This window comes from Schistocerca piceifrons, chromosome 7 (assembly GCF_021461385.2).
Source record: "Schistocerca piceifrons isolate TAMUIC-IGC-003096 chromosome 7, iqSchPice1.1, whole genome shotgun sequence".
Taxonomy (NCBI): domain Eukaryota; kingdom Metazoa; phylum Arthropoda; class Insecta; order Orthoptera; family Acrididae; genus Schistocerca; species Schistocerca piceifrons.
The window spans coordinates 136,784,632-136,807,930 of record NC_060144.1 but is presented as its reverse complement, the minus strand read 5'-3'; positions in this window follow the sequence as shown (position 1 = coordinate 136,807,930).

Sequence of the window (23,299 nt, the reverse complement as noted above, 5' to 3'; positions counted from 1 at the left end):
TGAGGCATCAAGGGATCACCAATTTAGTATTGGAGGGCAGCGTGGAGGGTAAAAATCATAGAGGGAGACCAAGAGATGAATACACTAAACAGATTCAGAAGGATGTAGGCTGCAGCGTGTATTAGGAGATGAAGGAGCTTGCACAGGATAGAGTAGCATGGAGAGTTGCATCAAACCAGTCTCAGGACTAAAGACCACAACAACAGGAAAATGTGTGAAAAGTAATACTACATCTACATCTACATGTATACTCCGCAAGCCACCCAACGGTGTGTGGCGTAGGGCACTTTACGTGCCACTGTCATTACCTTCCTTTCCTGTTCCAGTCGCGTATGGTTCGCGGGAAGAATGACTGTCTGAAAGCCTCCGTGCGCGCTCTAATCTCTCTAATTTTACATTCGTGATCTCCTCGGGAGGTATAAGTAGGGGGAAGCAATATATTCGATACCTCATCCAGAAACGCACCCTCTCGAAACCTGGCGAGCAAGGTACACCGTGATGCAGAGCGCCTCTCTTGCAGAGTCTGCCACTTGAGTTTGTTAAACATCGCCGTAACGCTATCACGGTTACCAAATAACCCTGTGACGAAACGCGCCACTCTTCTTTGGATCTTCTCTATCTCCTCCGTCAACCCGATCTGGTACGGATCCCACACTGATGAGCAATACTCAAGTATAGGTTGAACGAGTGTTTTGTAAGCCACCTCCTTTGTTGATGGACTACATTTTCTAAGGACTCTCCCAATGAATCTCAACCTGGTACCCGCCTTACCAACAGTTAATTTTATAGGATCATTCCACTTCAAATCGTTCCGCATGCATACTCCCAGATATTTTACAGAAGTAACTGCTACCAGTGTTTGTTCCGCTATCATATAATCATACAATAAAGGATCCTTCTTTCTATGTATTCGCAATACATTACATTTGTCTATGTTAAGGGTCAGTTGCCACTCCCTGCACTAAGTGCCTATCCGCTGCAGATCTTCCTGCATTTCGCTACAATTTTCTAATGCTGCAACTTCTCATTATACTACAACAACATCCGCGAAAAGCCGCATGGAACTTCTGACACTATCTACTAGGTCATTTATATATATATTGTGAAAAGCAATGGTCCCATAACAGTCCCCTGTGGCACGCCAGAGGTTACTTTAACGTCTGTAGACATGCTGTGTTCTGTTTGCTAAAAACTCTTCAATCCAGTCACACAGCTGGTCTGATATTCCGTAGACATGCTGCGTTCTGTTTGCTAAAAACTCTTCAATCCAGCCACACAGCTGGTCTGATATTCCGTAGGCTCTTACTTTGTTTATCAGGCGACAGTGCGGAACTGTATCGAACGCCTTCCGGAAGTCAAGAAAAATAGCATCTACCTGGGAGCCTGTATCTAATATTTACTGGGTCTCATGAACAAATAAAGTGAGTTGGGTCTCACACGATCGCTGTTTCCGGAATCCATGTTGATTCCTACATAGTAGATTCTGGGTTTCCAAAAACGACATGATACTCGAGCAAAAAACATGTTCTAAAATTCTACAACAGATCGACATCAGAGATATAGGTCTATAGTTTTGCGCATCTGCTCGATGACCCTTCTTGAAGACTGGGACTACCTGTGCTCTTTTCCAATCATTTGGAACCTTCCGTTCCTCTAGAGACTTGCGGTACACGGCTGTTAGAAGGGGGGGCAAGTTCTTTCGCGTACTCTGTGTAGAATCGAATTGGTATCCCGTCAGGTCCAGTGGACTTTCCTCTGTTGAGTGATTCCAGTTGCTTTTCTATTCCTTGGACACTTATTTCGATGTCAGCTATTTTTTCGTTTGTGCGAGGATTTAGAGAAGGAACTGCAGTGCGGTCTTCCTCTGTAAAACAGCTTTGGAAAAAGGTGTTTAGTATTTCAGCTTTACGCGTGTCATCCTCTGTTTCAATGCCATCATCATCCCGGAGTGTCTGGATATGCTGTTTCGAGCCACTTACTGGATTAACGTAAGACCAGAACTTCCTAGGATTTTCTGTCAAGTCGGTACATAGAATTTTACTTTCGAATTCACTGAACGCTTCACGCATAGCCCTCCTTACGCTAACTTTGACATCGTTTAGCTTCTGTTTGTCTGAGAGGTTTTGACTGCGTTTAAACTTAGAGTGAAGCTCTCTTTGCTTTCGCAGTAGTTTCCTAACTTTGTTGTTGTACCACAGTGGGTTTTTCCCGTCCCTCACAGTTTTACTCGGCACGTACCTGTCTAAAATGCATTTTATGATTGCCTTGAACTTTTTCCATAAACACTCAACATTGTCAGTGTTGGAACAGAAATTTTCGTTTTGATCTGTTAGGTAATCTGAAATCTGCCTTCTATTACTCTTGCTAAACAGATAAACCTTCCTCCCTTTTTTTATATTCCTACTAACTTCCATATTCAGGGATGCTTCAACGGCCTTATGATCACTGATTCCCTGTTCTGTACATACAGAGTCGAAAAGTTCGGGTCTGTTTGTTATCAGTAGGTCCAAGATGTTATCTCCACGAGTCGGTTCTCTGTTTAATTGCTCGAGGTAATTTTCGGATAGTGCACCCAGTATAATGTCACTCGATGCTCTGTCCCTACCACCCGTCCTAAACATCTGAGTGTCCCAGTCTATATCTGGTAAATTGAAATCTCCACCTAAGACTATAACATGCTGAGAAAATTTGTGTGAAATGTATTCCAAATTTTCTCTCAGTTGTTCTGCCACTAATGCTGCTGAGTCGGAAGGTTGGTAAAAGGAGCCAATTATTAACCTAGTTCGGTTGTTGAGTGTAACCTCCACCCATAATAATTCACAGGAACTATCCACTTCTACTTCACTACAGGATAAACTACTACTAACAGTGACGAACACTCCACCACCGGTTGCATGCAATCTATCCTTTCTAAACAGCGTCTGTACCTTTGTAAAAATTTCGGCAGAATTTATCTCTGGCTTCAACCAGCTTTCTGTACCTATAACGATTTCGGCTTCAGTACTTTCTATCAGCGCTTGAAGTTCCGGTACTTTACCAACGCAGCTTCGACAGTTTACAATTACAATACCGATTGCTGCTTGGTCCCCGCATGTCCTGACTTTGCCCTGCACCCGTTGAGGCTGTTGCCCTTTCTGTACTTGCCCAAGGCCATCTAACCTAAAAACCCGCCCAGCCCACGCCACACAACCCCTGCTACCCGTGTAGCCGCTTGTTTTGTGTAGTGGACTCCTGACCTATCCAGCGGAACCCGAAACCCCGCCACCCTATGGCGCAAGTCGAGGAATCTGCAGCCCACACGGTCGCAGAACCATCTCAGCCTCTGATTCAGACCCTCCACTCGGCTCTGTACCAAAGGTCTGCAGTCAGTCCTGTCGACGATGCTGCAGATGGTGAGCTCTGCTTTCATCCCGCTAGCGAGACTGGCAGTCTTCACCAAATCAGATAGCCGCCGGAAGCCAGAGAGGGTTTCCTGAACCTATGTCCAATTCTACAGTGAATATTAATAGTAATGTTATAAAGACCATTCAGTTTAAATAAGCCCTGAAAGTAATAGTGTGTATTGTTATCTGTTATATTTATGCAAATAGTTTGTTCTGATCTGTCAGCTCCAATCTTACCGTGAACATATGCAGGTGTCAGCGTTCATTGCACTCGCATGTGGCAAAGTATATGTTGTGTTTGTCCGTGAAAGCTACTCATACTTATTTTCTTGAACAAGAATGTCAATCATTCTCTTGCCTAATTAGGCTGGCGACCGTTTTCTTTATTCTTTGAACTGTGTAGATAGGTAAAATATTGTTTATTACTGTTTAAATATTTACGTATTTCTGACTTTCAATTCTGATAAGCCACCTCCATTAGGTACAACACGGTCAACATAACAAAATTCCTCTCAGAGGGTAACACTGCTCTGCTTCTTCATACTATAATTACTTTAACGAAATAATTTCATTTATACAAACTGCCTCCAGCTTTGGGGTTATGGTATAGCAGTAGTAGATGGTAGTGTTATACGTGGTGCCGCGTGACAGGATGTTGTTCAATTTGCACCCACAGATGGAAAAAATTATAAGTATTTAGCATTTTACAAACATAGAGTGAACATAAAACGTCCATCAGCACGAACCTGTACATTATTTGACAGAACAGATAGTGAGAGTTCAGCTTAAATTGAGAATTAAAGATATCAGTACTTAACAGTAATTAAAATGGACAGAAAACTATAAATAAATCTAGACATGTGAGAACAGAATGCAATCGAGAGCAGTAGCAGACGCTAGTGTTATAAGTCGGTGTGCCACCCATCCTGGATCTGTTTTTTAGGTGGTTTTTCACATCTCACTAGATGAATACTAGACTGTTACACAAGTCCTGCCTCAGTTACATGATTCACAAACATTCAGAAAGCTGAAACTTCCTGGCAGATTAAAACTGTTGTGGATTGGCAAGAGAGCCAACCCCTATGAGAGGAAGCCGAAAGGCACGCGTTTTAGCTCATGCAGGCTGGCGTGAGGTCTGGAACAGGTCAAGGAAATGAGACTAGCAAAAAAAGTACGTAGCTGCTGGAATACTTAACTTTAATCCATAATTGGTGAACATCGCTCTTGACGGTACATGTTTTACAGCATCAATAGTAACTGGTAATGGCGCCTTGCTAGGTTGTAGCAAATGACGTAGCTGAAGGCTATGCTAACTATCGTCTCGGCAAATGAGAGCGTAATTTGTCAGTGAACCATTGCTAGCAAAGTCGGCTGTACAACTGGGGCGAGTGCTAGGAAGTGTCTCTAGACCTGCCGTGTGGCGGCGCTCGGTCTGCAATCACTGATAGTGGCGACACGCGGGTCCGACGTATACTAACGGACCGCGGCTGATTTAAAGGCTACCACCTAGCAAGTGTGGTGTCTGGCGGTGACACCACAAAAACTGTGTGCCGAGACTCGAACTCGGGACCTTTGCCTTTCGTGGGCAAGTGCTCTACCAACTGGATTCAGAAAGCTTTCGCTCAGTTTCAAGAGAATAACACTACCACAGAAAATCGGAGTACACATTCTGTCCATTTGGAGCAACTGAGTGGTGATAGGTATGGCATACAGCGAGCCCTTAAATTAACTTGCCAGATCTGTTAATAACCATACCAACACTGTGCTGATGTGGGACAAAGCCTTTAAAAGAAGAAGATGAAGTAGTAGTTTGCAGTAATGATGTTAGTGCTAGATCAAAAGACTGGATCCCTGTCAAGCCTTTCAAATCAGTGAAAACATAAAAAAGATGCTGCAAGTCTGAAAGATTGTATCTAGTTCCAACAGCTTAAGTGCTTTGGAAACTGGTAAAAATCAGACAGGCACCCAACAAGTTTGGAAGCATTCTGACAATAAAGGATATAAAGTGCAAGCTAAAGTTGGAAATAAAAGACTTGGAATGTCAGAACTGATATGATGGAGTGATATGAAACTCTTTGGGAAATAATTACCAGGTAACTAGTATTTTTAAGCCAAGTTCAGGGCTCAGAAACATCATCTAGATCCAAGTTGTTTGTGGAAAGATGTTGGGAAAGATCACATGATAATATTAGTAGATGCAGGCAACAGTTTCGACTAAAGCCTCAGTTATACCATTGATTATGATGTCGGACATGCACATTAGTGTAAAGATTGTGTCACTCTTCAGTAAGATACGCCGTGGTTCATCTGTGGGTTGTGTTAATGTGAAAAACCCGTCAGGAGACATCAGCATTCTTGCATGGGTATGACCGATGCACGACACCTTTCTCGCTTCCGTCTTACACTGCATGGCTTGCATCTGATGTTCCTGGTAGGGTGGTACTTGCATGGCTAATTATCAGAAACATTTAGTCTAGCCAAGGGAATGTATTTCCAAGGTATCCCTCAGGGTGGGGTGTTTTTAGAGCACATTTGGCCAAAAGACAGAGATACAGCTATTAGTCCACAAGGAATTTGACCACTACAGGAATAAGCCAAAAATCACCTCTCATTTTTCAGGATGCCAAACAATATGTGAATTGCAATGAATATTGGGCTTGACAAATAGTTATCAGCAGAGACCAGAACTTTGGCAGAATGCCTTTTTAAAAGTATTAAATCTATATGCAGTTTGAATGTGAATCTGTATGATTTCCATCTTTGTGATTGAAATGACACAGTTGCCTTTTACTGCCTTTTTTATGTGAACCTTCATTGCCAAAATAAATACCATTTCTTGTCTTTTTTATTATTATTTATTAATTTATTATTGAAAACAACCATGATTGCCCCCTAAAAAGGTAAAGGTTTGAAGTATCGCTTGTATTTACTTCCCTTCAAAAGCAACAATGAGTGCTGGAACTGAAATGTGGTTTCATTATTGTTCTAAATTTGCCAAAATTTGTTGTTCCTCTATGCAGTAAATTGCAAAATTAAATTAATTCAGACCAAACATATTTTCTACTGATGGTAAAATACTTCTATGCAAAATATGTGAGTATTGTGTGAACTACAAAGAGAAATATTTCATTTCTCAACATATCAGAAAAAAAAGAAAATGCTTTCCAAGGCTACTGGGAGTAGTGAGTTTTTCGTTTCCAATAGCTATTGCAACATTGAATCGAAAACTGCATTTGACTTATGTAGATATTTTATTGATGCTGCAATCCTTGTGTGTAAAACTACAGAGTCTACATTAAGACTGTTTTTTGAGAAGTATACAGACAAATCTCTGTCCACTGAGTCAATTTTGCAAAAATGTTATGTAAGTAGATGTCATGAAGCAATAATGGAAATAATAAAAGATTAGTGAAAAACAAAAAGATCTGGATTTCAATTAATGAGTTAACTGATTCTACAGGTAATTTTATTGCCAAAGTCATTATTGGACCATAGACCCTTCAGAAAATGAATCAATAAAAACATTCCTGCTTACAACAGACCACTTGGAAAAAGTCAACACTTCAGCTGTCACACAGTTATTTACGAATTTATTACTGTTACTGTATTCAGAAGAAGTTCAATATGACAAAGTATAACTTTTCATCTCAGAAGTTGCATCATACATAAAAAAATCAGCGACAATTTTAACAGTGCTATTTCCAAAGATGTTTTACATGACTTGCCTACACAGGGCACCAGAAGAAATATGATGCTTATTTCTGGATGTCTACAAATTGATTTCCGGTACTAAGAAGATCTTTGTGAAAGCCTCATCAAGGATTCAGACATTTAAAAACATAGCGCCAGATGTACCTCTACCCCCTCAATCTATCATAACAAGATGGGGGATATGGATTCCTGCAGCAGTGTACTAAGCTTCAAATTTTCTGAGCATCATCACTCTGAAGGATGAAACACCTTCATTTGTAGTCCCAAAGAAACTTCTCACATCTTTGGAAGTGAGAAATGACGTCACATTCATTACGGCCGAGTTTAGTTTCATGCCACAAGTAATCTGCCAGCTTCAAGAAAGAGGGTAGCATTTGACATAAATTGGAATATATGCCAATGAAATTGGGTGTATTAGTTACGAAAAAAGAGTAAAGTGGTGTTTTTGAAAAATCCTGATCTTGAAAAACTTAAAGACATTTCAATAATTCTACAAGATGACAATACATTTACAGTAGAAATGTTCTATATTTCAGAGTCCTCTAGTTACCTCTGTAGATGTTAAGAGACAATTTTCTTAGATGGAAAATGTGTTATCTGACAGGAGACTCAATATGACCCCAGAAAATTTTAAAAAGCATTTGTCTGTCATGTGTAATCAATAAGCTGATAAGACACTGTATTGCATAGGATTTCAAGAAACATTTTTATTTATCTGTCAAGTATAACAAGCATTTTGTTTAAAACTTTAAAGTTACTTTAAAAATATAATACAACATGACATTAACATAAAATGTGCTGACTGTGTGATCATCTGAATAGCAGTAACTTGTAAATTGAGTAGCTTTCACAGCTGAAAATTGTGAATGAGCTTGACATGACTCTCGGCCTCCTTGGCATCATTCTGCAAGAGCTTAAAAAGATTGTGAGAGCCTCCTTAGCTGCGAAATTTCCTTTGGTGGCAAAACTTTATGTATTTCTCAGAGGCACAACCTATAATGGACAGAAGTGAAATAACCCATCACAGAAGTTGTGCTCCTGCAAAATGTATTTCCACTTACACTTGTAACACAAGTGATAGACTCGTCTACAGCAACCATGAGAGCAGATGCTCAGGTCAGCATTGACAACCATTAGCATTTTTTAGTCAAAAGGTCTCTAACACAGAAATGAAATTTTGTAACATTTTGGAAGAACACAAGTGGATGCTTCTCACTGAACATAAACCAGTAGCATGTGCTTTGTATGGTTTTAGCTAAAACTATACATTGCATTACCATGCTAGTTGTGCTACTTGTGACGGCCGGTGTGGCCGAGCAGTTCTAGGTGCTTCAGTCTGGAACCGCGCGACCACTACAGTCACAGGTTCGAATCCTGCCTCGGGTATGGATGTGTGTGACGTCATTAGGTTAGTTAGGTTTAAGTAGTTCTAAGTTCTAGGGGACTGATGACCTCAGATGTTAAGTCCCATAGTGCTCAGAGCCATTTGAACCATTTTGTGTTACTTGCCCTTTCTAGCATAACATATTACACATTCATGGAGAACCCGACATACAAAATATCTCACATTGATGCTGTTACTGAAGCATTGGATTTAGAGTCATTTGCTCTCAAACGTCAGCCACAAATGATGAGCTAAAGTCTTTTCTCACAGCTGATTCTTGTACACGACTTCCACAGTGCTAAACTTCTAAGCAGAGTTGTGTTGCGACACAGGCTCACTGCAAGTGTAGCCATTTGTGACAAAGGAATTCTACTAGACCTCCATGTTTTTGGTTCACAGTCTTTCATATCCGAGAGTAGCTTTTTTTATTTCTAGCAGAGGCATAATTTTTCCGGCCAAGTATTGATAAGAACTGTAAGATGTTTGTCTGGAAATGTAATGTGTCTGAACGTAATAAAATCACATGGCACTTTGTAGCATCACAATATTCTTTTTCATGAACAAATCAGCAATTTGATCACATATATATCAACTTTCTAATGGTAACTGATCACGTCCCACGCAAGCTGAATATTTTTCTGGTAGAAGATGCAATAAACATTGCCAAGACAATTGTTTGGGAATGTAGTGCGAGATTTGGAGCAGCATTTCACATTATGACTGACCAGGGTAGGCAGTTTAAATTAAATCTCTTCAAAGTGTTACCGCTATTGTTGAGAATGAGACTTTTTCAAACGACAGCCCATTATCCTGCTGGAAATGGCACAGTGGAATATCTGCACTATCAGTAAAAGAGTGTGCACAGATGTCATTCCACTGAATGTGTGACAAAGTGTCTACAAATGGTTTTACTGTGTCTATGGCCTACCTCCATCAAAGACATTAATGCAAATAGAAGTAAAATGGTATACGGACAAGCACAACAATAACCTTGCAGATTTTTTCTTTGGCACATCAATCTCCACAACTGATTTATCTGACTTCGTGGAGCTCCAAAGAATACAGATCTGCTGACTATTATGGTCTGAATAAAAAGGGCACATCCATTTTCTATGGTTTTCTGTTGATTAAACAAGTCTGTGCATAGGCACGATGTTGCACACAAACTTTAGCAGCCACGCTGTTGTGGACTTTATGCCGTACCTTGTAGCACCTCACGAGAAAATGTATGACGTTGATGCGAATGGCTCAACAACAATTACTATAGATAGTCTCAAATCCACACTTACCATGTTGGAAATTTTGACCAGCCATCAAAGACATGCTCAGCTTGATGTACAGCATGCAAGCAACAATGGGACTTTTTCAAACAACAGCCTATTATCCTACTGGAAATGGCTCCAAATCCATTAATCGTGCAGTTGTGGTGGCAGATATGTTCATACGTGAAGTATGTGGGGGGAGTGTACTAAGGTGTGCAGTGTTTGCTTAATAGCAATGGCAAAGTGTCTGTTTTTGATGACCATTTTTTCCATCAGCAAGAATGGTAAACATTTCCCTTATGCATTGAGGGTTCTACCAATAATATATTATGGGTACCATTATAACTGCAACTTCAATAACTACTAGCAAAACAAAATACAGTTAACATGGACTAAGCCATTGAAAAAAGATCTTATATCAGTGCTGTGATATGGCACCAGATATTTTTAAATGGTTGACGGTGGTGTACTGCCAAATTGCGATATCATAGTTAAACCTACTGTAGCCATAAGTGAAAAATGATGTTCTTTAAAAAATCCGTAAGAGCATCAGACTCACCTCACAATTGGAATCAGTCAGCTCATACAAATTCTTCAGTTTAACAGTTTGTAGTGATCTAAAATTGTTCAGTCATAGGTATTATAACTAGGAACACAAGGAAATTCACAGCCATAAAATAGACACAATTTATTGGGGCATAGAGTGATTTCAACAAAAATACAATGAAAGTAGCGTATATGCCTCTACACATTTAACTGAGGGTCCGGAGGAAAGATGCTATCAATGTCATGTGTCGCTGGCATAGTATTGCGTGTGTACAGCAGACCTGGTGACAGCAGTCAGTGTAGGCACAGAGAAACTTCTTGAATCTTTGGAAGTACTGTGTCCCCAATACATACTAGACACATACCTGTCTTAGACCAGGTACTTGCTGGGTTAAAATGTTGCAAGACATGGCAGAAATCGAAGACTGTCTTGAAGCTGCACGAAAGCACATTCATAGGCTGCAGACCAAACAAAGAGAGCACTTTTCCAAAATAACAGTTGCAAGGGGCAAGCAATAGTAGCCACTGTGGGAATGAACCTGTGATAGTATGTTTGTTCCACTGATTGCAACCCTGTTGGGAAATTTCATGACCTATATAAACACTGGATGGCTGGAAAAAGTGATATTTAACACAATGAGGGACAACCATCATAGTCTTTTCTAACAAATGTTGAAAGATTGCAAGCATATTAGCTACCCAATTGCTATTGATAGAGGCCAAAAGGTGTATTAACCACAGGCAACTGTTTTCAAGTCTTGTCCGATGGTATCTGAAGATAGGCTTTGGCCAAGTCAGTTTTCGAAAAGAATTGACCACAGCCAACTTTGTGAGCAACTCCTCTGGGCAAGGCAAGGGGTAAGTGCATATGACTGCCTGTGTATTAATAGTGACGCTGACGTCGCCACATGGCCGAAGCTGACTGGAAAACTTCTTTATGATCACTAAGGGCATAGCCTATTCACTTGAGGAAATCCCTCCAACTACTCCCAGTGATGTTAAGCAATGCAGCTCCATTGTAACCTGGTTATATAAAGCTACTGGCACAGGACGCATGCGAAAAAAGTGAGGGTGGGCGGAGGGTAGTGGGCGATGTGTACTGTGAAATTGTTTGCGCAGTCTGATCAAGGGGCAAACAGATCTGAAAACTCGGACACAAGGAATCCAGTTTGTGGTAAGGCACTTGGTCTGACACTAGATGCATTACATCCATCACAGAAAAACCAACAAGAACAAACACATCTAACCCAAACAAATTTCCAGTACTTTCATCATTAACTACCATGTTTAGAACAAGATGAACAACTGACTTGTAAACTGTGTCAGCTGTGAATAGGAATCTGCTGTTTGTTATAACTTACCGATCGACACTCAACACATGCCAATGGTGGGAACCCTAGCCTGATGTATGTCTGTGAGTTGAGTGGGGACACAGCGGCCCCTGTGTTAACTTGTAGGATTAATGGCTTATCCATCGCCTGCACTTCAATGATAATTTTGTTCTGGCATGAAGACAATGACAAACACAATTACAAAACCGGATGAATATTGACATCCATTAATTCCTGCAGTGACCCCTGGGGGTAGGTTGGGTGGGGGAGGAAAGTGGGGGGGGGGGGGCAGAGACTGAGCTACCACTGCTATGTCACTTACTTTTTTATGTTTATGGCAAAATGCCCACTGCTTTGGGCACACTGTATTTTCTGCCAACAGTCTGTTTGTCCGTGTCAGCCTGGTTGGCTTGGTTATATTTTGGCTACCTACTCATCCCCCAGCGCGCTAGGGTCCATGCACCAGGGCTGCAGACTGTCAACAGTGGCGACATCACTCCAAGCTTCTAATTGGCAGCCCACAGCGCAGGAGACATCGAATGACTGTGCAATACTCAAAACCTCTTCTAACGTAGGGTCCTCAAATTGTAGGTCATCTTGACGCACCTCCTTATATGGGGTCGAATGAATGATTTCGTTTCTGATCATGGTGTCTGCATAAGACTCCTGAGAGAGAGGTGTGATGAATTGAGACTTATAATTGAAGCCATGAAGCTCGGCCTTCCAAACTCGACACAACTGCTGTGGTTGTTTGTGACTATGGTAGAATTCAACATGTACAGCAACCACACATGTATACTTGTGGCAATAGAAGGATAGCAAATGACCCATGTGATGCTTGCAGAGGAGCTACTTGGACAGTAATTGACACACAAGAGCGAGCATCTATGATAAAAGAAAAGGGCTTTACAGACTGTGTTGGCCACCCAGAATGCCACAAAGTGTTGGCAAAGCCATTCTTATAAGTGTCCAGTCTTCGACAGATTTGTCATGGGGGGGGGGGGGGGGGCAAAGTAGGTCAGCATGGCCAACAACCATTCCAACATGGCCATGTGCATATCCATAGAAGAGTTGAATGGCAAAATACATGAAAGTTCTACTCTCAGTGTTATAAGACAACTAGGAATGCAAGGAAACGTATGGCTGTAGTTGTAAAATTGTTCTTTTTATTTAAATGTTGACCATTTTCAGGTATCAGAAGACATTCTCAAATCATCCAAACAGAAAAAAATGGTGTATTCCATGATAGCACACAATACATGTTAATACTGTACGTACCCATCTCTAAGTCAAGTTTTTAGTGATCATTGGCAGGACAAACATTTTTCTCCTGCCAGCGGTCATTGAAAAACTTGACTTAGGCATACATTGTACAGCATTAACTCAGTTTTCATGCTTTCACAGAAAACATAAAAAATATTTGTCCTGCCACTGGCCACTGAAAATCTTGAGTTAGAAACAAATATGTACAATATTAACATGGTTTGCATGCTGTCACAGAATAAATTATTTTTTCTGTTTGGATAATTTGAGAATGGGTTCTGATACCCAAAACTGGTCATCAGTTAAATAAAAAGAACCAAACTTCATAACTTTGTTTTCTACATCAAATTGGTTAACACAAGTTGCTGTTCTGCTTTTAATCCAGCATGCTGGAAATCCAGAGATACAAATTATTGGGCCACAGAGTGACATCAACAAGAATACAATGGAAGTTGTTTACACATCTCTAACACATTTAACCAGTGGGTTACTACAAGAAGTAAAGCAGGCCGAAGACTTCATTGCAATGTCAGGATACTGGGAAAATGCAGTAATTCCACAAAGGAGGTTGCTTACAAAGCACCTGTGCCTCCTATCTTAGAATAGGCTCAAGTTTGTGCATCCAGTCTTTGACAGATTCGGGGGACAAAAGTGGGTCAGCATGGCCAACAACCATGTTAGGACTAACAGGGCATAGTGAACATATTCAAAGAAGGGTAGCATAAATGGTTAGAAAATTTGTTCAATTGATGGGAGAGCATCAGGAAAATGCTGAAAAACCTGAATAAGCAGATGCTTTATAGACACCAATCATCCTGTGAAAACCTACTTACAAAGCTTTTGAGAATCAATATTAAGTGAAGAGTACAGAAATATACTTCAGCCAGTGTATCAACCCTAAACAGAACATAAAGATAAGTTTAGGATAGTTATATATGCACAGAGGCATTTGAAAGTAGTCACTCTTCCTGATCCCATAAGGGATGGAAATGAGAAGAAATCCAACATGTGGTAGAATGCTAAGTATCCTCTGCCACGTGCTTCACAGTAGTTTGCATGGCATGGATGTAGATTTAAATAATTTAACTTTGTGTGTGTGTGTGTGTCTTGAACAGGCCAGGAACGTTCCAGACATTATTACATGAATTAGATAGATACGATGTAGACATTACAGCTATTCAAGAAACTCGGTGGCAGGGGGGAGGGTAGCATAAAGAGGGGTAACTATACATTTTTTTATGGAGGTGCAGAAGCTCACAGTTTCGGAACAGGTTTCGCAGTACAGAGAAAAGTGCTTCAAGCAATCAGAGATATAAGGTTCATTAGTGACCGACTATCAGTTATAGTGTTGTGCGGCAGGTGGAATAGGCTAGCAGTAATTAATGTACACGCACCAGCTGAGGGCACTGAAGAGATTTTTAAAGACGGCTTTTATGAAGAACTAGATCAACTGTGGGATGAGTTCTCCTCTTACGATACAAAATTAATCATAGGTGATTTTAATGCGAAGATAGGGAAGGAGGAAGCATTCCGGCCTACAATTGGGAAAGAAAGTTTGCATAACATTTCGAATGATAATGGCACAAGGGTGGTTAATTTTGTTGTTTCAAAAGACATGATTGTTGAGAGCACATAATTCAAAAGGAAGGACATTCATAAAGCAACTTGGGTCTCTCCGAATGGACACACCCAAAACCAAATTGATCATGTTCTTGTAGATCAGAGATGGCACACTAGTATAGAAAATGTTAGGACTTTCAGGGGAGCAGACTGCGATTCTGATCATTTTCTTGTAGTTGCCAAAGTTCAGCAACATCAAGGTGTCACAATGCAGAACTTGTTAGGTTCAACACTGACAAGCTAAATGATGAAAACTTTAGAAGAAGGTACATGATAGAAATTTCAAATAGGTTTGATGCTCTCAGGACACACGAAGATCAAGACAAGGATGTAAATAAACAGTGGATCACTGTGAGGAATAATATCAAAGAGGCAGCGAAGGTCACAATAGGTACAATTAAGAAGATCAGGAGGAAACCGTGGTTTGATGAGGAATGCAAGAAATTGGTAGAGGAAAGGAGAAAAGCATGATTAGATTGGGATAGAATGGGAGACAGAAAACAAGAGGAGTTCTTGAATATCGGAAGGGAAGTTGGTTGTAGGCTACGGGCAAAGAAGAGGGATTATTTGAACAATCAAATTAAAAAAAAATGGAAACAAACAGTAAAACAAAAACATTGGGGAACTTTACCTAGACATAAATGGGTATAGGAAGGGGTTCAAGGCTTGGACAAATGCACTTCGAGGGGATGCCGGGGGAATACTGACAGACCCAAGTGCTGTATTAAGTGGAGGGCATATTTTGAGCATCTATTAAATGTACTCCAGGAAGCAGGAAATGAGGAGGCATACGAAATACATACAGCAGAACCCCAGATACCTGAGCCAACGTTAAAGGAAGTAAGAGATGCAATCAACAAATTGAAACACCATAAAGCACCAGGATCAGATTGAATAACTGCAGAATTAGTTAAAAATGGGGGACAGAAATTGGTGGAAGTAGTTCACAAAGTGATAACTAAAGTATGGAACTCAGAGATGATACCTGAAGAGTGGCAGGAGTCAATTCTGATCCCAATTTTTAAGAAGGGCAACAAAATGGACTGTAGTAATTATAGAATGATATCGCTATTACCAGTATGTTCCAAAATTTTCTCGAATATTCTGCTAAGCAGGCTTACACCATATGAAGATGAAATTGTGAGGGATTACCAAGGTAGCTTTTGGGGGAACAGATCAACTGTAGACCAAATATTCACCCTGCGTCAATTTTTAAAGAAATGAGAATACAATAAACCAGTTCATAATCTTTTCATAGATTTTACAAAAGCATATGATTCAGTATTGCAATTAAAATTGTACAGAATTCTTTTGGAACTTGGAATATCAAAGAAGTATGTTAGACTTATAGAAGCGAGTTCGAAAAACACAAAAGGTAGAGTACACGTGGGGAAATTGGAGACAGAAAAATTTGTAATAAAGAACAGACTTAAGCAGGGAGATGCCCAGTCTCTGCTACTTTTTAATTTAGTCCTAGAATATATTGTATGAATGGCAGTAGATAATTCAGAGGGTGTGGAGTTAAATAGAAATATTAAGATATTAGGGTACGCAGATGATCTAAACATCATTAGCGATAGGAAAGAATCTGTAACAGCAAATGCGAATGCGTTGATCAAGGCTAGTGAAGATGTAGGTCTAAGGATAAGTGAAGACAAAACTAAATACCTGATTACTACTAGAATGCCAACAGGAGTAGATCAGGAAATGTTAAGCGTTGGAGACATGCAGTTTGAAAAAGTGAACACAGTTAAGTATTTAGGTGTGGACATCACTTTGAGAAATGAGATTGAATCTGAACTGAAGAAGAGATTACGGGCAGGAAATGCGTGCTACTTCTCACTGAATGGATTACTTTCATCACGGATACTGTCTAGGAATTTAAAGATTAGAATATACAAAACTATTATTCTACCAGTTATGCTTTATGGGTGTGAGACTTGGTCTTTCACTGTGCAAAATGAAAAGCCATTTCGAGTACATCATCATCATCATCATCATTTAAGACGGATTATGCCTTTCAGCGTTCAGTCTGGAGCATAGCCCCCTCATAAAATTCCTCCATGATCCCCTATTCAGGGCTAACATTGATGCCTCTTCTGATGTTAAGCCTATTACTTCAAAATCATTCTTAACCAAATCCAGGTACCTTCTCCTTGGTCTACCCCTACTCCTCCTACCCTCTACTGCTGAACCCATGAGTCTCTTGGGTAACCTTGCTTCTCCCATGCGTGTAACATGACCCCACCATCTAAGCCTGTTCGCCCTGACTGCTACATCTATAGAGTTCATTCCCAGTTTTTCTTTGATTTCCTCATTGTGGACACCCTCCTGCCATTGTTCCCATCTACTAGTACCTGCAATCATCCTAGCTACTTTCATATCCCTAACCTCAACCTTACTGATAAGGTAACCTGAATCCACCCAGCTTTCGCTCCCATACAACAAAGCTGGTCGAAAGATTGAACGGTGCACAGATAACTTAGTCTTCGTACTGACTTCCTTCTTGCAGAAGAGAGTAGATCATGGCTGAGCGCTCACTGCATTAGCTTTGCTACACCTCACTTCCAGTTCTTTCACTATGTTGCCATCCTGTGAGAATATGCATCCTAAGTACTTGAAACCGTCCACCTGTTCTATTTGGCACTCAATCCATTTATATCTCTTTCCCACTGCCATTACTTGTGTTTTGGAGATGTTAATCTTCATACCATAGTCCTTACATTTCTGATCTAGCTCTGAAATATTACTTTGCAAACTTTCAATCGAATCTGCCATCACAACTAAGTTCGCATATCTTAATCTCACCCAGCCAGTTTAATGTTTTCAACATATGATCCATAAATAATATGAACAACAGTGGAGACAGGTTGCAGCCTTGTCTTACCCCTGAAACTACTCTGAACCATGAACTCAATTTACTGTCAACTCTAACTGCTGCCTGACTATCTATGTAAAGACCTTTAATTGTTTGCAAAAGTTTGCCTCCTATTCCATAATCTTGTAGAACAGACAATAACTTCCTTCTAGCAACCCGGTCATATGCCTTTTCTAGATCTATAAAGGATAGATACAATTCCCTGTTCCACTCGTAACACTTCTCCATTATTTGCCATAAGCTAAAGATCTGGTCCTGACAACCTCTAAGAGGCTGAAACCCACACTGATTTTCATCCAATTTGTCCTCAACTAATACTCGCACTTTCCTTTCAACAATACCTGAGAAAATTTTACCCCCAACGCTGATTAAAGAGATACCTCTGTAGTTGTTACAATCTTTTCTGTTTCCATGTTTAAAGATTGGTGTGATTACTGCTTTCGTCCAGTCTGATGGAACCTGTTCCGACTCCCACGTCATTTCAATTACCCTGTATAGCCATTTAAGACCTGACATTCCACTGTATTTGATGAGTTCCGGCTTAATTTCATCCACCCCAGTCGCTTTATTGCACTGCAATATATTGACCATTTTCTCCACTTCCTCAAATGTGATCCTATTTCCATCATCATTCCTATCCCATTGTACATCGAAATCTGAAACATTACTGATCGTATTTTCACCTACATTGAGCAACTCTTCAAAATATTCCCTCCATCTGCCCAAGGCATCAACAGGATTCACCAGCAGTTTTCCTGACCTGTCCATAATACTTGTCATTTCCTTCTTACCTCCCTTTTGAAGCCTGCTAGTAACACTCCAGAATGGTTTTCCAGCAGCTTGACCCAAAGTCTCCAACCTGTTTCCAAAGTCTTCCCAAGATTTCTTCTTGGATGCTGCAATTATCTGTTTGGCTTTGTTTCTTTCTTCAACGTAACTTTCTCTGTCTACCTGAGTTCTAGTATGTAGCCATTTTTGGTACGCCATCTTTTTCCTTTTACAGGCTGCCTTGACTGTGTCATTCCACCAAGCTGTTTGCTTCATCCTACCTTTACACACTACTGTTCCAAGACATTCTTTAGGCACTTCTAGTACTGTGTCCCTGTACCTTGTCCATTCCTTTTCCAATGACTGTAATTGACTACATTCAACTAACTGGTACCTTTCTGGGATCACTGTTATGTACTTGTGCCTGATTTCCTTATCCTGAAGTTTCTCCACTCTTATCCTCCTACATATGGACCTGACCTGCTGCACTTTCGGCCTCACAGTACCAATTTCACTGCAGATTAAATAGTGATCAGTGTCATCAAAGAATCCCCTGAATACACATGTCCCTCACAGCCTTCCTGAATTCCTTATCTGTTATTAAATAGTCAATGACAGATCTGGTTCCCCTACCTTCCCAAGTATACCGGTGAATGTTTTTATGTTTAAAAAAGGAGTTTGTGATTACTAAGCCCATACTGGCACAGAAATCCAAGAGTTGTTTCGAGTACTTGAAAACAAAATTTTGAGGAAAATTTTCGGAGCACAAAGGGATGACATTAGCTGAGAGTGGGGAAAACTGCATAACAAAGCGGTACACAAACTCTATTCAAGCCCTGACATAATCAGTATTATTAAATCACGTAGGCTGCGATGGGCGGGTCACGTAGCTCGAATGGATGAGGGCAGGGCAGCGCGCAGAGTACTGGTAGGGCACTTAGAGGGAAAACATCCTGTGGGGAGACCGAGGCATAGATGGGAGGACAATGTGAAGGCTGGTTTGTGGAGTCTAGGTATTGAAGGTGAATGGAAGGAAATAGCCCAAGACAGGGACAGATGACAAAAATACGTTGCTGCAGTAATGGACTCTCGAGTCCGGTATAACCAGTGAGAAATGAGAAAGAAAGAAAGTGTGTGTGTGTGTGTGTGTGTGTGTGTGTGTGTGTGTGTGTGTGTGTGTGTGTGTGAAGAAAGACGTAAGTAAGCTTGACAGCAGAAAATCAAACTCTTAAAGTTTTTTTTAAATAAAACAAATGTTATTCTATGTCTTTATTCTTCATGTACACATATTTTCAGCCTTCTGCCACCAGAGGGCTCCGAATTATAGCATGTAACATGACAGTATGTAACGTAATTGTGTTGGTGTGTGAGAAACAGCATGCTATAGTTGAGCTTAGCATCTTCTCCTTTGCATGACAATGCCAGACCACAAACAAACATTGCAACATCTGCGCAAAATCTGATTCCTGGGATTCACTGTCATCAATCATCCTTCATACTGTACTGACTTGACTCCATCCAATCTTCATCTGTTTTCAAAACTTAAAGAACACTTTTGAGGACTTTATTTTGACAGTGATAAAGCATTGCAAATAGAGGGGTGAAGCTGTAGCTCCACCAACAAAATCAAACATTTTAGAATGATGGTATTAACAAACTGATCTCTTGTTGGGCAAAATGTGTTCATTGCCAGGGGGACTATGTTGAGAAATATATATGTAGACACAAAGAATAAGGGTGTAGAAAGTTAAATAATGTTTTGTTTTATTTTAAAAAAACTTTGAGTTTTCTATAAAAAATTGGAGGGATTACTTTTCAGCACCTCCTTCTATAGAGCATAGGATTTTCCATTACCATACTACTTTAATAACACTGTAATTTTTTTACTGTGCTTGGTGTGTCAACTGGAGCCTACATCTCTCATGTGCAAGTTGTGCATTGTTAGTTGCACACTCAATGACGTGATCTTCATAAAGAAATTAAACTACCCTTGGTGTGGAGTCATAACTTCTTACCATACTTTTCATTACCCATTTTTTTAAATTGTAGCTCCTGAAGATGTCTAAAATTCAATGAAAAAATTTTGTGTAAAGATATTCCTTTTATTGTAATGACTTTTATATCATTTCTTTCACTTGTGAACAGACAAGCAATTTACATGTGGGTTTGTATAACATTTACCCAAAGCTATCATTAGATGAAATGTGAAGTACATTTTCACCATTATAACAGATGCAATAAAGATGTTCATGATTCTAAAACACAAAATTAACACCAACTGTAGATTTTATTTTACACTCATATTCTGCAGACTGACACAATTACTGCAAGCAAAGGTTGAACTCATTCATATTTGCAGTCTATGACACATCTAAAGTAAGATAATTACTTCACATTAGCATACTGTTTTCTGTTCAACATATATAAGAATGTTTGTGGTATAGTTACCCTTATAATATTTATATGCTGTTTTAATGGCTCGGAGTCTGGGGGAAAATATAGTTTAACAAAAATGTTTTACTGTACACATTTTTGAGGACAGTAGAAGAAAAACAAAATAATATTTCTTATTGGACATTTTATAGTAATTTATTTGGAAAATATATGTTTAAGCAGCAGATTATTTGGTTTCTATGATGACTCATACATCTAAAGTCTTGTCTCCCTTATCACCATATTACTGCAAGTGCCTAACATGTCTTATCATGTACACTGTACAACATGAAACATTTTTATCATTGTTGTTATTCATTGTACTGTGAGCATGTGCGCAGTATTACCTGGCGATCTATTTCACTGTTTAAATAAATCATATTTCATTCATGTGGTCATTTTCCTAAATGTAAATATGCTTTACAGTTCATCTGAGCAGAGTCCTTTTATGAAGCAGCTGATGAAATCAGAGTCTGTGTTTCATAGAAACAAATTTATGATTAGTGCCTGTAGAGACAAATTATCTTCTGTTGCCACACATATTACAGGATACGTCAAATCTATTAAAATTGCGGGAGAGATAGATCAGTGCTGATTTTAAGATGTTGTGAAATGTAGGTGTGGCACATTTAACAGACTTCATTTTATCTGCATTTTCAAAATAGTTTGGGTTTGTGTCTTGACAATCTTACATTTGATTTCTCACCAGAAATCAAGTGCAACAGTAGAAAAATTTTCTCTCTTGCGACAAATTCTATCAGTTACACCCCCTCCCTTCTCTCTCCCTGCCGACTATAATTAGTGTTCTGTATAAGGAATAACAATGCTTTTCTAAATACTCAGTAAAAGTGTACACTGGAATGCATAACCTTTAATAATTTACACAAAAAGGAAAACATATATCCATGAAATTGTTAAAACTCAACAATGTAAAATCCAGAATGGAATAATGACAGTATTATGAAAAGGATAGTTGCTACTCACCTTATAGCAGAGATGCTGAGGCAGAGAGAGGCACAAAAAATGACTGTCAAACAAACGTTTTCAGCCGAATAGACCTTCATCAAAATAGATAGAACACACACACCGAAAGCTTTGTTTGACAGTCTTTTTGTTGTACATATCTGTGACTCAGCATCTCTGCTGTATGGTGAGTAGTAACTATCCTTTTCATAATATTGTTAAACTGTTGAAATTGCAGAGTTTGGTAAGAGGTTGTGGCATTACAGTTCCAGTACTGCATGCTTCAATTTTGTGCTACCATTTGAAAAGAATTAAGTTGGTAACCATGTTCAGGTAATAGGGAAGCAACATTTTCTTAATTATAATGGTGACATGACACTGAAATAAATGGATACCTCAAAAGAAAAAACAGGATGACAGCAGTAAGTTCCAATCCAAAACTGCTAATCATTATATCAATACACATATTAACACATCATTTCGAAACAGCCGTACCTGTGTGCATCTGTTACTTCACATTACAGCAGGAAAAACAGTTACCACTCATACCTAAACATATATGAAGTTGTTTGTTATCCTGTTAACTAATATCCTACAAGTAGTGTTGTAACACAAGTATCTAGTATTCATTGCTGGTTGTCTTTCAACTGTGGAGGGAAGTACATGTATGAATCTGTAATTTTTTTTTCCAAGTAAATAATTGCACAAACAGTGGGAAGAGTCTCTGAAATTTCTTTTTTCATAATCCAAAAAGGGATTTCAAGATAACTGAATTATGTAACTAACGTAACAAGAAACTCTGTATCAAAATACAGTGTATTCTGATTAAATAAAACAAATAAGGATTGGAGCACCAAGTATAAAACATGTGAAAAATATTCTTACAGGTTGACCGCCTATGAGACTGTACATAATACAGTACTCTCACATTCAAAGACGCAAAACATAAGAAACATTTACCCATGAAATGTCAAATAAACATTCCAAATTAATAATGTGGCAGTATCATAATTTTAAAAACTGTACCTATTTGTTACTCATATGAAATGAAAACTTGAAACAATTTACAAAGATGACTAAATCTAAAGGAAAATAGTTTACAAACTACACCTCTTAAATATGGTGAGGGCAGTATTTGAAACAAGCATGCAGTAATGTTGTTATCTCTGTAAAGTTGTAAAGTAAACGCATTTATAAATATCTTATTTTCTGCTTGCGTCATGAAATGCAAAATCTATACACTGTATTAAATGCAAAACTGAGGCTAGGCACAGGCCCTTCTCAATAGAAATGGAACAATTTTTCCATCTATATTGATTGGTGTGTCCACATTTAATTATCTCAGTCTTGTTTATATCTGCTCTTATTACATGAGAGACAGTTTGTTTTCCTTAAATGAATATTGATTAGAAAGCTTACATGATGCTTCAAGCTGCTTTATGCATGTTCTGATGTTTAACGAAACTACTTTTTTGTGTTGTAATAATAAAGTCCCAAGAGTTTACCAGCTTCACAGTAAAAAAAAAGTAAGGTGACAATTAACCTTTTATCAAATATTACTTTTGTTCAGAAGCCAGTATGCTAATCATGTCAAAATGCCAGAGCAGGACATTTCTGTTCATTAGGATTAAATGGACTAAGACTTGGAATGTGCAAAATTCTGTCTGACTGCAGAATTCAGCAGTTTTAGCAAACCACTTTCTATGAAAGCATTGACATCACACAATACACAAACATTTTCTAAATCTGATTGCAAT